The sequence below is a fragment of the Chamaea fasciata genome, unplaced genomic scaffold (genome assembly GCF_029207755.1).
Source record: "Chamaea fasciata isolate MVZ Bird 193981 ecotype frontalis unplaced genomic scaffold, bChaFas1.0.hap1 SCAF_3, whole genome shotgun sequence".
Taxonomy (NCBI): Eukaryota; Metazoa; Chordata; class Aves; order Passeriformes; family Sylviidae; genus Chamaea; species Chamaea fasciata.
The window spans coordinates 45,829,372-45,846,345 of NW_027094088.1; positions in this window are offsets into that span (position 1 = coordinate 45,829,372).

The window sequence follows — 16,974 nt, forward strand, 5'->3', positions numbered from 1 at the left end:
ACTTGAAACCACTACTGTTTGTGCAAGAGGTAAATGATGATGCAGCTTCTAAACTTTTCTGTTATTAAGAACCACATTTCTTATATACATCTTTCATAGTCAAAGGTGAGTGACTACTGTTTTTCAACAGAGAAGTTCTTCACACATTTATTATCTAAACTGATTGACAAAACTTCTGACAAAACAAGGTCATGTCCCTCTATCCACAGAAAGCTGAGCTCCCTCAAAGTGGTAAGCATGAACACTGCATTGGACACCACATGTGCCAATAGGTACTTTGGTAATGAGTCACATTTTCTGTACTAAATGTATCACCTCTGAAATTAAAGTAAAAGGAAACTTACAGCAGTTTTGTTCTTCAGAGCAGGCACCATATCTCGTTTTCATAGTAAAAGATGCACTGCCAATATGACAAATCATGGATTTGTCAGTCTCTGCATGATAGCTTAAAACCAGTATTCTTTCTCCAGATTGTGTTTCCTTGTCATATTTCATAATTTCATAATTTTTCTTTGCTAGGAATAGGTTTTTTACAGGGATAAAATGGGAGTAAGAGAAAGGGTTCTGTTTTTTTGCTGTAGTAGTATTTATTAGGTTCACTACTGAAGACTTATCTAAAGACTACATCCTCTCAGAAATCCTCAGCATAGGGTGAGATTAGAGTCATAAAATGTCACTGACTGCTAAAGAAGAATGTGATACCATCCACTGCAGAGCAAGATGAATAGGAAAAGTCATGCTGTTCTGTTTTGTCTGCTACTACAGCCACATTGATACTCAATTTCAGTGGAAAAAACTCAAGTTCAGAAAGATACTGTGAACTGAAACCACGTGCAAAAGCACATCCCACTCCTAATTTATTTCTTGGTTAAAAAAAAAAAAAAAAAAAAAAAGAAAAGGGGATTAATTTTCAATATTTGAACTCAAAAATTAAGTCAGTGAAGATAAAAAAAGGTAAAGAACATTTTGGACATTTAAGTGTGTGATGAGCAGCACAATTTTTCACTTTATAACAACGTGCATCAGAACCCTGGTTGTATCATCCAATTGTGAATCCAGTATTTTCTGAACTCAACAGGGAATTTGCCACTCCTTAGTTTGCAAATACTCTTCCATCAGGTGTGCTTTAGTACCTGTGCAGGAAAAGAGCAAACAAGCCAGTTTTCTGTTTAGGAAGAAAGACAACTCAGACTTGTTTATTTCTTGCTAACTGTGAGGCTGACAATTTCAGGAGTAATTAAGGTTCTAATATATAGCCTCAGACACCAGAGATTTGTTGTAGACTAGGGTCACGTCTCATGCAGATCAACAAACAGCAGTTGACTCAAAGTTCTAAATATTACTGAGAGAGAGACTTCAATTGGTGACCTGGTGTGGAGCAGTCCTTATTCCTGAGATCTGAAAGACAGGAGTGACAAGAAATCTGTTGCTAGGGAATTTTTCTGACCCCTTCATTACATAGCTCTGGGGATACAATGAAGTACAAAGGAATGGCAAGAATATGAACTATAGAAATAATGACACCAATAGTTACTGGAATATTTGCGTTGGGGTTTATTGCCTCCAGGGAGAGAATGAAGGAAAAACAATGGGAATAGAACAACAAATGAAATAGGCAAGAAGAAAGAAGAAAATTACAAATATAAACATTTAATATGTTGTAAGGTAGAACAGAAAAAAATTAAATACCTTTCAGATGGAACAACAAATGTTATTTCTCTTTTTTTCTTATAATTCCAGCTTCTACCTCTCTGACTTCTGTGTGTTCTCTGGTTATTTTTAGGTAAGGTCAGGAAAAGTGGGACAGATGAAGGGACAGTGAGGAGGATCAAGAACAGCTTGAATGGCAGAGCTCAGGATCATGATCTGCAGAGTAGAATCCAGTTGGAGACCTGTAACCAGAGGTATTCCCCAGAGATCAGTACTGGATCCATCCTTATTCAGCTCATTTATCAGTGACCTGGGCAAAGGAATAGAATGCACCCTCAGCAAGTTTGCTGATGCAAAACTGGGTAGAGTGGCTGATAAACCTAAAGTCTGTGATGCCATTTAATGGGACCTTGATAGGCTGGAGAACTGAGTAGAGAAAAACCTGGTGAAGTTTAACAAGGGTACCTGAGGAGGAATAATCCGAAGTACCAGCCTAGGCTGAGGGCCAATCTACTAGAGAGCAGCTTGGCAGAGAAGGGCCTGGGAGTGTTGGTGGGTGAAAGCTGACCACGAGCTGGCAGTGCCCTTGCAGCCAGGAGGGCCAGTGATATCCTGGGGTACATTGGGAAGAGTGTGGCCAGCAGGCTGAGGGAGGTGATTCTGCCCCTCTACTCCACCCTACAGAGGTCACATCAGGAGTGCGGTGTCCAGTTCTGGGCTCCTCAGTACAAGAAAAACAAGGAGCTCCTGGAGATGGTCCAGAGGAGGGTCCAGCGGACCACAAGGATGATTTGGGGTCTGGAGTACCTCTTAGGAGGTGCGACTGTGGGAGCTGGGCATGCTTAGTCTGGAGAAGGCTGAGAGGGGATCTCATTAATGCATATAAATATCTCAAAGGTGTGTTTCAAGAGGGTGATGCCAGACTCTTTTCAGTGGTGCCCTGTGACAAGAGAGGGAGCAATGGCCATAAACTAAAACCAAAGAAAATGAGGAAGAACTTCTTTTATGTTGAGTGTGGCAGAGCACTGGAAGAGGCTTCCCAGGAATATTGTGGAGTCTTCTTGTCTGGAGACATTCAAAATCCACCTGTGTCACCTGCTCCGGGTGACCTTGCCTTCACAGGAGGTTTGGACTTGCTGATCTCCAGAGGTTCCTTCCAATCCAAACAATTCTGTGATTCCACTTCAAGATGGTTTTTCTGCTACCTTTGCCTTTCTGCTACTCCATTATTCCTAAATCAGTGAAATGCACCTGAGTGAATGAACCAGTTTTGCATATAACAACATTGAAAAGAAATGTGGAATGCAGCAAATTAAAATCCAACTAACTAAAGCACTGACTCTGCTCTGCTCATTTTTTATTGGCTTTGTGATTTCAAAATATCATTCATTCTCAAGATGAGAAACAGGCTTAGGATAATATAGTCAATATGCAGAATAGCAAGCTCTATTGAAGCCTGTGACACCAGCTGAAATAATAATGAATATAATTGTGCAGATAATATTTTGATGGAAGTAGGTGCAGTTGAATTTTCCACTACAGATGAATAAGAATGAATCATCAGGGTGTTCTAATTCTGCCACAAGAATAAAAGGGTAAGATAAATATTTTAAAGATATTAGCTATTTAAAATAATTAGTAATCATTAAAGGAGTTATTAAATAGTCAATTTCTTTTAAAAGACTTAGATCTTCAGTTTTGTCATAGTAAAATCTTTTGGAAAAAAAAGGTTTAAACCCTTAGATACCTCACAGTTTTGCCATATACAGTTTGATTCATTCACAGGAAAACATATAGGGAAGATTTAAAAACAAATATACAACCCCCCAAAAACAAACAAACAAACAACAACAAATCCCTCCCAAAAATCACAACACATAATCTGGTTGGGGTTAAAAACAAAGTAGATTTGCGTCCTTCCATGTAAATCTTTTCTTTTTTTATACTCAGCTATGTATCTGAAAACCAGAAAATGACTGAATATGTTTAGGCTGCTCTAGATAATGCACTTCAAGGTACATGAAATCTCCCAGAGACTGAAGGATCACAGTGAAGGGGATGAATGCACTGTCACTTTGCAAACAAGTACAGTATTGTGTGACATTACCTCAGAACATTGTCTTCACTGAAGAGCCTGCGGACCTGCATGTATAAAATGCTCACTGGCCACGGCAAGGCAATGTGAGATGCCTTAATACTGGGGGAGATCAAGAGATCTCATGGAACTGTCTCATTGCTCCATCTGTGAGGATAAAAATCCCTGTGCATAAGGTTTTCTTCAATAAAGTTGTCATAGGATAAATTCTGCAATCGTTACTCCTGCTGAGTAACAGATTATCACATGAACAGCAATACTTTGAATCTGAATGTGGCTTGTGGTGGCAATTTCTTTCAGTAGATCATCCAAAATTAGGTCAAGTCCCCACAGGATGGCGTCCAGAGAGGCCTTAAGAGAATAAGATCATTATCTGCAAATGTATTGGTGAAAAGAAGCAAATGTCCTACTTGTTTAATATGAGTGCTAGTGTAAATTGGATCAGTGAAGTACCAAATGCTTGAGATGAAGTTGATGCAGGTCAGTGGTGTAGGTGATGAAACTTGACTCCACCCACACCAGAAAAATGCAGAGCTAACATTTCATTCAGCATCTCACTTTTGTATGAGGAAAAAAAAAAAAAAAAAAAAAAAAGCATAGAATTAGATAATTCACAAATAAGACACATTGAAAAATTATTTCTGTGATTATGACTGTCAAAATTATTAGACAAAAATTATGTGGCTTGATAAGGTAGGTTATCATTCTTAAAATTACTTTTTGGAACATTTTTGTTTGAAATCACTCTATCAGTCAGAGAACAAAACATTTTGTTAAAAAAATTTGCCATTGTCATACAATCATCTAGGTGCACTATGTTGATGGACCCTCAAATCAATATAAAATGTGTGGATGAGATTTGAGACTTAATGAGAATAAAAAACACCTTTATTTATTCTCTGTCTGATAAAATTCTATCATTTGTAAGAGAGCTTTCCTCTGTACTTGAAGTGAGCACCCACCAGCGATGTGAGGAGAGGATGACATGTTCAGGTGTGCTCTTAGGGTTTTTCACAAAGCAAGGTTTTTGGACTGGAATCACATTATCTAAGGTCAGTGTAGCACTGATTTGGAGCTTAGCAAACTGCAGGTCCTATGGTAGGTTCAAATAGGGGTAATTGATTTTTAGTTTTAAACCAAGACCTGGAGTTTAAAATCTATATGCATAAATCCAAAAGACAATGTGAATATAAAATTCAGAAATTAATAAAATTCCAAGTGTGTAACATCTATTTCATGGCTCACATAGACAGTTGTGCAAGAGATTGTGAAAAATGTTCCCCTTCCTCCTAGGAAATTAGTAAGAAACAAAGTCTGCCACTAATTTTCAAATAAGCTACAAAATGAAAGCCAATCATTGTCTGCCAATGATGAGTGTAATTTTGCAGGGTAATTACAATCAGTAACTATTTTCTTCAAGAAATTAGTTTGCAAAATAGTTGTGGTCTGGTGCACGTTCAGGGCAGCGGTTTCTGTGTGCTTGCTGGATGTGGTTAGCTCACCCTGTCTCCTGTGATCTGCAGCAGAGCTCTCCCATCACTGCAGGGTTTAGCAGCGTGACAGGACGTTTCCATAGAGCCCAAGATGCACTTTTACCATTTGAAATGTCTGTGTGGGTGTTTGTCTCTTGGTTCATTGCTTCACCAGACACTGTGTCTAATTTGGAATTACTTTTGCGTCTACATGTTCTTCACTTCTTGCCTTTCTATAAACTCTGTGCTGGGAGCAGGAGTTTTTCATTTTTCCTGAAATCTCCTAAGTAAAACCCATGCCCTGTGCTAGTGGTGCATGAGCATTTCCTCTTGGCTGCTTCTGTCAGAGTAAAATTTTCCAGACATTTGTCATCTTTGGATTTCTTAGATCAACAGTTAAAATTATGTATTTGCAACATAAAACACACAAAGTAAGTGTTACAAATTTTAATGGGCTGCAGTTGGGGTTTGCTGGTATTTGACTAGATTTTTTTCTTGTGGTTTCTTGATGTGACTGCATGAATTTCCAGGATAACCTGACTTATAGAAGCTGAATTGTGACAGAATACTGGGGTCCTGCAGAAGAAAAGAATGTTACAATGGAGGTAAATCTCTAGTAAATTTATGTTTATGAATATTTTTTAATTTTTTATGAATCAAGAATATAGGGGGAAAGTGCCACATAATATCATCAGTAGATCACATAATACTAATGAAATTATTACTAGTTGTGAATCTGCAAAATTCCTGTGAAAAAACCCCATCATTTCATAGCAGCACATGAAGCTGGGAACTCATGCAGCAGAAGCCAGCTGGGATTTCACAGCCAACAACATACAAACCTTGACTATTTGACAACAGCAGCCTCAACAAAGTGCCTGTTGCCAGCACCAGCCTTCATGGGTCTGTGTCTGAAGCTGTGTCTGTGTCGCAGCAGTGTGTTCACGCAGAAATGAATGTGAAATGTGTCGCCATGTCAGTGTGACCAGCTGTCTCCCTGCAGAGAGATAAGACAGGCATTTAAGTTGAGTTCCAGAGTGTTTCCATTACAAAGCTTTTCACTCTTTGCCCAGGACTGAGCAGTGATACTTCAGCAGGGCTACTTCCTGTGTGTGTTTACTAGTCTGAGTTCCAGCAAGGCTGGCTGGAGATTTTTGGTACTTTAGTGAGTTTTTTTTCCATGAATGAGTGCCTAAATCTAACTGAAATGTGAGCCTTCAAATAAAGATACAAATCACCCAAATCTGCCGTCAATTTTGGAAAATCATTGATGTGTATTCTGTCAGCCCCCTATATCCAGAGGCAGTAAGTAAGAAGCTTGCACACAGCTTATGTCAGAAACTAGCTGATTCTACATTTGCATACATGTATGCAAGAGAGAATTCTAGCCAACTTGAGGAGAATTCTAGCCAACTTGAGACTTCTGTTCACCTGAAAAATTGTAGTTCATATAGTCTTTCTTAAGCTTTCCAGCTACCTTTTTCAAGAGTCCAACTGCTGACTGTGCTACGTTGTGGAGCTGCAAAGGATTTAGAGTTCAAGTGTCATGTGATCACATCTGCCTTTGGATCAAGAGTTTGCTCGCTGTGAAACAAGTGTCAGCTATGTCTTCTTTTCTGGTCAATGCAGAAAATTAAGGATGCACACCAACAATAAACCTTTCAAGTTGGTTGGCTAAGGACTCTCTTCTCTCTTCATGCTTTATTTCTCTGTGATTCAGCTCCAAATCCTCACTAAGGATAAAAGCGTCTTCACATCACATGGATGTTGGGAAATACAGAGCTGTGTGTGAATCCCATCACCAGTTGCTCTGATGAGTGTCATAAAATCACATTGTATAATTGACTGAATTTAGATGATGATTCAGGTAGAAAAGACGTATTGAATAAGGAAGCCAAAATAAAGCAAGTAATTTCTGATCATGGAGATTTTAGGCAGTGCTTATAATGGGAATTTTGATTTAGTGGAATAATGAAAGTAGTTATTGAAATGCTCAAGATTGTGCCACATCAACTTCTTATAAGGAAAATTAATTAAATGCATGGTTTTGGCTTTAACTCTGATGTTTTAAAGTCCTCAACTTTTTGTTTAATATTTATAAAACAGCAAAGTAAACAAAGGTTTTAAACATCTTATCTCCTTTGCCTCTTATGTTTTCTATTTCTACTGAAACATAAACGTGATCTACTATTAATACATGCATATATGCTTGTGAGTGGGAAGAATGTTCAAAATGCTCCTTTAGTCTGCCTGATCTCAGAAGTCCCTGTATCACACCAATTCCTTCATTATTATCCTGGGTCTCAGAAACATCACTCAGAATCTCTCATGCTTACTTTCCTTTTTCTGCCACCATCATGCCTCTGAAGGCAAAAGGAAATCCCATACTGATTCCAGGTCATGGTGCAGAGGATGTTTCCTGTTTCCAGGCTCATCCTGGAAACACAGAATATTCTGACATTTACAAAAATGCTTGAGGCTTACAGTAGCTGTAATTTATTGCAGGTTGATGAGATTTCTTGGACAGATTTCAGGATACCCTCCTGCATCCTGTATCCAACAGGAAAGGAAAAAGTCATTGATCATTTTGAAAAACAAATGTGTAACAGCTACTCCTATATACAGTGATTGGTTTTATTATTTTTACTTTCTGCTATTTCAGCCATGGAATAATAAATATTTATGCACAACACTGCAATATTCATTGGCAGAGCACAAATACTGTTGCAAATGTAAGAAGACAGTGTTATTACACATTACAAACAAAAGTACTGGAGTCAACGAGATGAGATGTCCTGACAAGATACACAATAAAAAAATATGTGATAAGTTTTGTAGGTTTCTTGTGCAGTGCCATGACCCCTCCACTGCATCTGTCCAGAAACCACTGAATAAAAAACAACAGGATAGGTTGGAGGCTGGTGTCATGCAATGATCAGTGGTATGAATAAATTTGAAAGAGTGAATAAAAATGAGAAGCCATGAAGAGCCTTTATTATTTTTGAAGAGAAACAACTGGATATTTTAAATTTATTTGAATATCCTCTATTTTCAGACAAAAAGGAATTAGCTCTCAGAATAACATTTCCAAAACCATATACAGTGTCTTTTTTTGAGAGGTCAAGCTGACAGTGATGTAAACCTGACAGAGGTTGGTGGGTTTGCCTTCCTTCAGTTGGCACTCCAGAAGAGTTTGGTCATTTGTACCCTTGCAATATTATTCTGTCCTTTGTGGAAAAATAAGTTACTGTTTAAAAATTAAGTTAGTAAATGAAACAAAACTTTAAAAATTCAAAATTTTAAATTAAAAAAAAATAATTTTAAAAAAGAGATTCATAAAACCTGAGTTATTAAGGGGTTGATCTGGTAATACTTTATTTTTAAAATAGTAAATTTGGAACACATTCACATTTCGGTATTCCATATGAACTCTTCTCAGAACAGATTTGATCCCGAAAACTTAATCACTACAGAAAGTAAAAAAACTATGTGCATAATCTTGATGACTTTAAAACCAATGAAACTATAAGAAAAAATAATTTTGTTTGTAGTATGAAACAGAAGAATTTGATTTCTACATTTTAGCACTCACAGGCCTATACTGTTAAAGGCAAAGACCAGTTTTCCTTTTGATTCTTTTTCCTTATTGAGAGTATCCTATTAAATAGTGCTTAGCATCTCCAAGAGTTTATTCTAACCTTTTCTGAATAATTTTCTCAATAGATACAAATGTATGGATAACCAAACTAAAAAAAAAAAAAAAAAAAAAAAAAAAAAAAAAAAAAAAAAAAAAGATATACTAAAGTAAATTAAGTGTATTAAGAAGATGCAACAAATACTTGCCTGCATTTAATGTTTAACCAGCCTACCGTAGCATTGGTGTCCTCATCAATGTTCACATCCCAGTTTCAGGATATCAAAACAGTAGCATTTTGCAAACACGCCTAACTTCACAGATTTGTAGGTGAGAAAGCACTAAATTCAAATCATCCTTGTATAAAATACTCTTATTTCCTTTAGATACCTGTCAGTAATTCTGCCAACAGTTATTTGGATTAATCTCTCTTTCCCACCGGGTTATATGAGTAATTCCATAATACTAAGGATTCAAGTTTTTTCTCTCTTTTGTAACCTGAAACTGTCATCTTCAGTAGTATGATTTTTCTCATTTGTTTTCAAAAGCTGTCATAATATTTATATTCTGTAACTTCAAGTACATGCATTCTTTTTTTTTTTTTAATTAATGATTAAATTTTTGCTCTTGTCTGTGATGAAACAATATCAACAAACCAAAATAAATAATATCAATTCTCCATAATATCTATACCTGGAAAATGGGTTGGATTTTATGGAATTTTTTTTTCCAAAGATACATACTCTTCACACACACAAAAAACAATTCTATACTAAAATCAATATTATGCTAACAACTTTCAAAAGAAGACAATCAATCTCAGTCTGATTCTGTAGCTGTGAGCATATTAAAAGACTGTACTGGAATTCAATAACCCAGACAATTATTTCTTTTATGACATGAGAAAATCCTATGTGTCTCAAAGGATATGGCATTACTTAGTTCTTACCTTCAAAGACTTACTGGATAGAGATTAGCTTTCAGTTTATTATTAAAAGGAATATTTACGAATGCAAAGCACATCTTTCAAACATTTTATAAAGTGTGGCAAGGTAATTAGTTCCAGAAATATCGTTCCAGATATTTTAGGTCAGGATGACAACTATGATGATAGTAGTGTGAGTCTGTATTCTTCAAGCACACATCAGTGCAGAAACTTGAAGTTATGTGCCCTAATGACAGAGAAATTCAAAAATGACACTACAGTCAACAAATTACAGTGGCATTGTGTAATTCGTTTCCTATAATTCTGGAGTTTGATACAGTGCACTTCTGGGGAAGACTTATTTTGACAATAACCCGTCAAGCTGAAGAAGATAATCATTTTTGGAGCAAATATTAAGATTTATCATTCAGAGTTCACACAGCCCAAATTGACTCCAAAGTACCAAAGGAAGGAAAAGGAAATATACATCCCCTGTCTTCCTCTCCCCAGGCTTTCCTGGGACTTCTATGGTTGGCTACTTGCCCACTGTATTTTTCTCTTCCAAATATGTGTTTAGATTCTCCTCAAGCTCCACTAAACATATTGCAGACTTAGAAGTGAATTCCAAAATTAGAGCATAAAAATCACAAAATCAAGACTGCAGAAGATTGGAAGGGACCAGAGTGGGTCATATGGTCCGACCTCCCTGTATTTCTGTGCTGGTCTCACTCCACAGAAAAGCCTACTTCAGCAGCAAGGGCTCATGGCAGCAATTCCCTTGGTCTATATCATATCTCATTATATCAGCTTTCTTCCGGTTTCTTTCAAAATTATGACAGCTCGAAGTGGAGAGAGATGCATCTGAGTATATCTACCATTGCAGCACCCTTCTCCCTTTTTGCAAGAAATAATCAAACTTTCAATCCTATTCTTGTCTTTAGCACAGCTGTCTTGTCCCTTTACAAATGGCTGTTTAAATAGAAATGTAATTCACTGAAGTCCTATTCTCGGGTTACTCTCGCACAAAACTTTCCACTGAATCTATATCTTTACTCTTATGCAATTAGCCACTCTTTTTCTTTAATTACATCTCCTGTCCCATGCTATTCATGGCCTGTCTTTAGTTATTTCCAGAACTAATTATATGCACTGCCACAAAAGGAGGAAACTAAGCTCTGTTGCTTATTTTTTAAGAAATTACAGACATGAACTGAGGAAAGTGAATATTCTTGAGATCAGGCATGACGGCTCCTTAATCTTGGGTGTGGAGAAACAAGATAAACTTCCATGTGGATTTTCTATGATCTAGCTATGCAGGTTTAATCTTTCCTTAAAAAGTGCTAATCATGGGAAGCAGCAAAACTGAATCAGAAATTGTAAAAACACATTAAAAAGTATCAAAAAACTCCTATCAGGATATAGTTTAACCATAAAGAAGAAAAATATTGGGTTTTTTATCTAAATACTTTTTAAAATTTTAGTTGTATCTTGAGGATTGTAAAAGTCAGTATTAGTACAATTGGCAAATAGATGTCAATCTCCCTGAAAATTTCTGAAAACCAATAAGAAAAGCAATTATTTCTATAGATCCCTTTAATTGTATTTCTTGAAAAAAACAGATATTTATGATTAGCTCTGAAGTCATTTTTTTGAATGTATATATGTCTTGGATTGACAGATGAAGATGGCTATAAAGTATCATGGATAAAAAGGCTCTTAGTTTTTTCTTCAAAATGCAGGTCAAAACCATATGTTAAAATTTAATAACATTAAATTTGCTTTTGATTCAAAATTAAGCAGTACCTGATCTCTAAAATTTGTCTAATATTGTTAGGAAAGTCAATTTACTGCTGCTGACAAAAAAAAAAAAAAAAAAAAAAAAAAAAAAAAAAAAAAAAAAAATTTAGGGTCATCTTTTTATTCTTTGCTATTATAACTGCATATGTGATACAAAATAGTAAAAGCATGAGCCTTCAAAATTACAATAACATTTAAATTTCTAAGTAAACTATTCCAGACATACAATATTTCAAAGATAAAAGATAACATTTTTCCATAATGACAGAAAACAAGCATATTGTCCTTGGGAATTACTTGTATGATTTCCTGAATGACAGAAAGCACATAAAAGAAACATAAACAGATTTTATCTTATAACAGTTACATTATGGAAGTGTATGTGTGAAAGAAATATATGGAAAACCGGATTTGTCATGGAGAAATTCATTAAGATGACAACTGTGCTAAAAGTGAATCCTGATTTTTAAAATCCCTCTTTTCACATAAATCAATACATTCACCTTGCTTTCTACAGATACATGGATGTGACATAATGAGTCAAAAACACTACAGTTATACATTTCTTGGTTTTATTTCATTACTGTGTTTTATAGTTACATTTTCTAACTCAGAGCGCAGCCAAAGCCTTTGACTAGAACTCTTTTAGGCCACTGTCATCAGTAATGACAAAACTCACATGTGAGTAAATTCAAATTTATTTGAAAACTCAAATTACTCAATTCATTTCAATTTTATTCAGGACATAAGTTCTGCAGAATTATAAAAAAACCTCAAACACATAAAAGTACAGTATTACTGCATGAGAGAGGTGTACATAAAGGACATAAACCCAAATAATATTAAAACTTAAGATCTGAAGATCTAACCAAGAGACAGAGCAAGATGCTAACAGAGTTTTAAGGGAAAATAATATTTTATTTCCAAGTAGAAAGCAGGAAAATTATACCTAAACTTCAAGTGAGAATGAATAATTGAATAATGCAAATATTAACCTGTATGTTGAGATTCAGAACTCTGCAAAAAATTATTTCTGACTGTACTTTCTCCTCTGCTACTTTCTTTTGCTTCCTCTTTTGTCAGAAATGAACCTGAGCTATCACTGGAAGGAAAAAGTCAAAATTAGAGATATGAAACAGAATTATTTACTTGTTAGGGTCATGGGTGAGTAGTTACCCATTACTCCTCTGATTATTATTAAAGCATTGACAAAGTCATTTTTCAAAGTGGTTCACAGTCTCACCTTGACAGGGCTATGGGGGAAATTTGAGGTCTTAGGTAGACTCAATATACCCTGAGGGCAAGGCCTTCCTAAAGCTTGAGCTGAAAGATTTACAGAGGTGCTGCTTTACACATGACCTGGAGATATGCGATATTTCAACATCATATCTGAAAGAAAGTTCAAAGCAGACAAAGAAAATTGTTAAAACATGAACTATGTATCATCCTCTCACGTATTTCAGCTACCTCTAAGCTTGTCTTCTCTTCTCTTGCTTCTCTTGCTTCTGCCATCTCCCAGCCCAGCCCAAAATCAGATTCAAATTCTCAGATTTCTGAAATATATTGGGACAGGTTATGCATCTATCATCACATATTTCTGACATACTCTTTGTGAAAATTGACTAAGTTTATCCTTTAAATGTACCATAGCAGGAATGAGGATAAGGGAGTTTCCATGTGGTTGCAATTTAGGACCAGAAGTCTTGCTAAGGATATAGGTTTTCCTGACATTGGAAGATAACTTTAATTAAAGAACAGTGTGTGAATTTTACTGTGAGTGTGAATCCAGGCTAGAATTAAGAAAATTTACTCCTGTGTAAGAATATCTGTTATCACAACTGGTCCAGAATAGCTGTTCTCTATCAAGTCTTATTCTGTATCTGAAAAATAATACTGTGAACATATGACTGTATAGAGGTCAAAAGCTGGTGGTCATTTGGAACTCAAAAGCTAACTTAAAATAAACTTTTTCATGCTTAATGTGAGTGCACCATTTTAAAATCAATGTGGATCACTGCAGTTATTCCTAATTTTAAAAAGCATACCAAAATTGCCATTACACCTTACAATTCCAAATCCTAAGATGTAAAAATATAACTGTAGAAATGCATGTCATTTGGGGGTTATCCATAGAAGCAGGTAAAATTTGCCCACTTCAGAGGAAATTTGTTTTTTTGTGGATTTGGGCAAAACTTTTCAAAGTTGTCCAGAGCAAGGCTTTTGTTAGCCTTCTTAAATATGTGATAAGTACAAAACCACATACATACATATTTACGTAAATACACGGATACATACACATAAAATGTACTATGAGAAAAGCAATTTTGTCTAAATTGTTACAGGCAGTAACCTTGCATTTATACACAGTCTTACAGCTTATTTATGAGTATTGAGGTGACTTTGTTCTTTGGTGGTACCTTCTTGTGGAATACCCAAATTTTGTTAGATTTCATCAGGGATGGTGTATATATTTTAAAAATTAGTAACTATTTACCCACGCCCTCAGCTTGAGTCTCTTTTTATCTAATAATTGAATGAGGTTTGTTGTTAAATTTGTCGTTGCCCTAGGCATTTGTCTCAAACTTAGAAGACAAATAAAGAAATGTCATGTAAGAGAAAAAAATCTGTGCAGACATTGATGAATGACTAATAAGTGGCAATGCTTGTTTAATCTAGCTGTTTGCATGCCGTATTTCAATTTTTCTGTGAATGGGACCATAGGACCAATCTGAAAGTATGATAGCAAGCCAGTTGTTTCCAGCCCATCCTGAGGGAAGTTTCTCTAGAGAGGCCTTATCAAACACCATATGACGGCTTGCTGCATTGCAGAATTGGTGGGGTTTATGTGGTTTAGCAAAACAGTCTGAATTGTGTGATAAACCCTGCTTGTTTGAATGAAAACCTGTAATACAGCCAAATGAGAAGTTTTGCATCATTGTAGAAAAGAAAGAAAGGAAAGCATACAAATAGGGCAGAAAAATGGGTGTTTTGGAATAGAATATCTCAGAGAAAGTGATGTAGGGATTCACACTGGATAGACACCTCAATTGGAACTGCCACTTTAATGCTGGGTCAAAAAGGCCTAATGTAATCCCTAGATAAATACAGAGAAAAAAGAGTGAATAGAAGGAAGGAAGTGGTTTTACTTCTGTACTGGGAAGTCATGTAGGATTTTTGTCCAACATTTTTAAAAGCTTGTTAAAAATCCGAAGAGATGCCAAAAGACATCAAGGAATGAGTTCAGGGGTATGGGAAATCTCTTTTAGGAAGGTACTTGGATCTTATTTTGTTTAAACTGTCAAAAAAAAGTCTGAGAAGTTAGTTGAATGATGGATATAAGCCCGCTTAAAGGGAGAAAACCCTGTAAAGTGGAGGCCTCACTAATACAGGAGAGAGAGGAGATGCAAGGATTAGTAGCTGCTGAGTAAGCCCAGGGCAACTGAAACACGTAGTTTTAAACAGTGAGTATGGCTAATCACTGGACAAATTGTGGAGGGGAATAGATTTCCCATGCCTTAAGGTCTTCATATCCAGAAAGGGAGTCTTTTGGGTAGAAGGAGAAAAGCAGCAGATGAACTGACCATGTATGAGTCAACCTGAAACCAGCTGGGAGCAGACCCTGCGTAAGTCAGAAGTCCATTAAGTTTTGTGTAGATAGTAAGAGCAGAAAAGGAAAACACAGTCTGCAGCTCTGCTCAGGCCATTCTCACCTTACTCCAGCCCTACATACTATTCTGGGGTTAGGAAGCATGGCAACAGCCTGGTGCAGGAAATGTGAAAGAGGAGTTGGGAGTAGTGTGGGTTTAGATACCTTCTTCTGCGACAAAGTTGTGGTTCCATGGGCAGAAAGAAGGAACAAAACACCTTGAGAAATGCAGAGACAAGAGCCTGAAAGAGAGCGTGGGCAGTGCCAGCCCTCAACAGTGCCTGTGCTCACAGCCCAGCAAGACTTCAGGACCCTGTTAGGTGTCAGTTTGCTTCTATGAGTCACTGTCACATGTGTGCTCATATATATGGATATACTCCCCCAATCACTAAAATAGCCACAAAGCTATTTATTATTCATGGAAAGTCCAGTTTTGTTGCCTCTACCTTTAGTCACAGTCTTTTTCTTTACTAATAAGTTGGTTTCAATTTTCATAAAAAGTAGTTTCTAAGGGGTCATTCTAAATGTTTTTTCATGTGTATCCTAAACTAATTTTCCCTTAATGTACATTCAGATTCACACAGTATAATTCAATTTGAATACACAATCATTTTTATTCATTTTTACCTTGCTGAGTGGAAGAATTTCTGTTTAATCAAACATTTGGTGGTGGGGTAGTCATAGTCAAAAAATGGAAAATAAATATCTAAAGCTTCTGATACAGTGGTGGCATACCCTGCCTTCATTTTGGAAAGCAGAATATTGAAATAATTAATCTGAGACCTCTTGTATTTCAAGCAGATTTCTCATTCTAAATGTTAATCTACATTTGGATCACAGTTTTTCCTTTTCTCTGAACTTCTCTGAACTGATTTCAAAATGGATAGGAACATGTTTCTGGCAAACATAACTGTTTATGCAAAGGAAGAGGGAAAGTCTACTGGTTCTAGCTGAAAGATTCTCTTCCCTGAAAAAGTAATTAAAAATATAGACATATGACTCAAAGTCCAGAATTTAAACTTTAGCTGTAGATAGTGTTTTTCAAACAATTTTTCTAGTTGCTATTTCTTTTTCTTTTCCTGTAGAATGCTTATGAAATATATAGAGAGGAGGTTCCACACAATCTCAGATTTTATTCCCCTAGAGAAACCTTCATTGACTATAGGTTATGGAAAACTGCTGTTAATGAGACAGGTACATGTCCTACAACTTAAAAACATGAATAATCCACTCTTCTTTGATGTTTAGATTCTACCACCACATTTTGGTATTGTTAAATCCTGAAAATATGTTCCCTAAATACATCTTCTCTGAAATATATTTTACCATAAGCACTCATATATGTAATCATATTGAAGGTACTTTCATGGCTTCATGATCTTACTGCAGCTTGGAAAATCATGGTAGGCACTCTGAGTTAACAATTTATTTTTCTCTGTTTCTGAATCTTTGCTGCAATTTTCATTTATGATACCTAAATGCAAATGTAACTACTTCTGCTGAAAGCAGAGCTGAAAGTTCATTTCATGTCAGCCAATATACAGCTTTCAGAAGATAACAACCCATTTTAATTTTGCCTCACTCCATTTGGACTTGAAATGAGAAACTGGAAGCAGATGTCATGTATCCATTTACAGTGTAAATAGTAATTATCCATATAAAAGGTTAGGGGTTTCTTCATTCTTTTAAAAATTTTAGCTTTTTTACATAAGAAAACTATTCAGCTTCAAAAGAAAATAAATAAAACCTATAGTG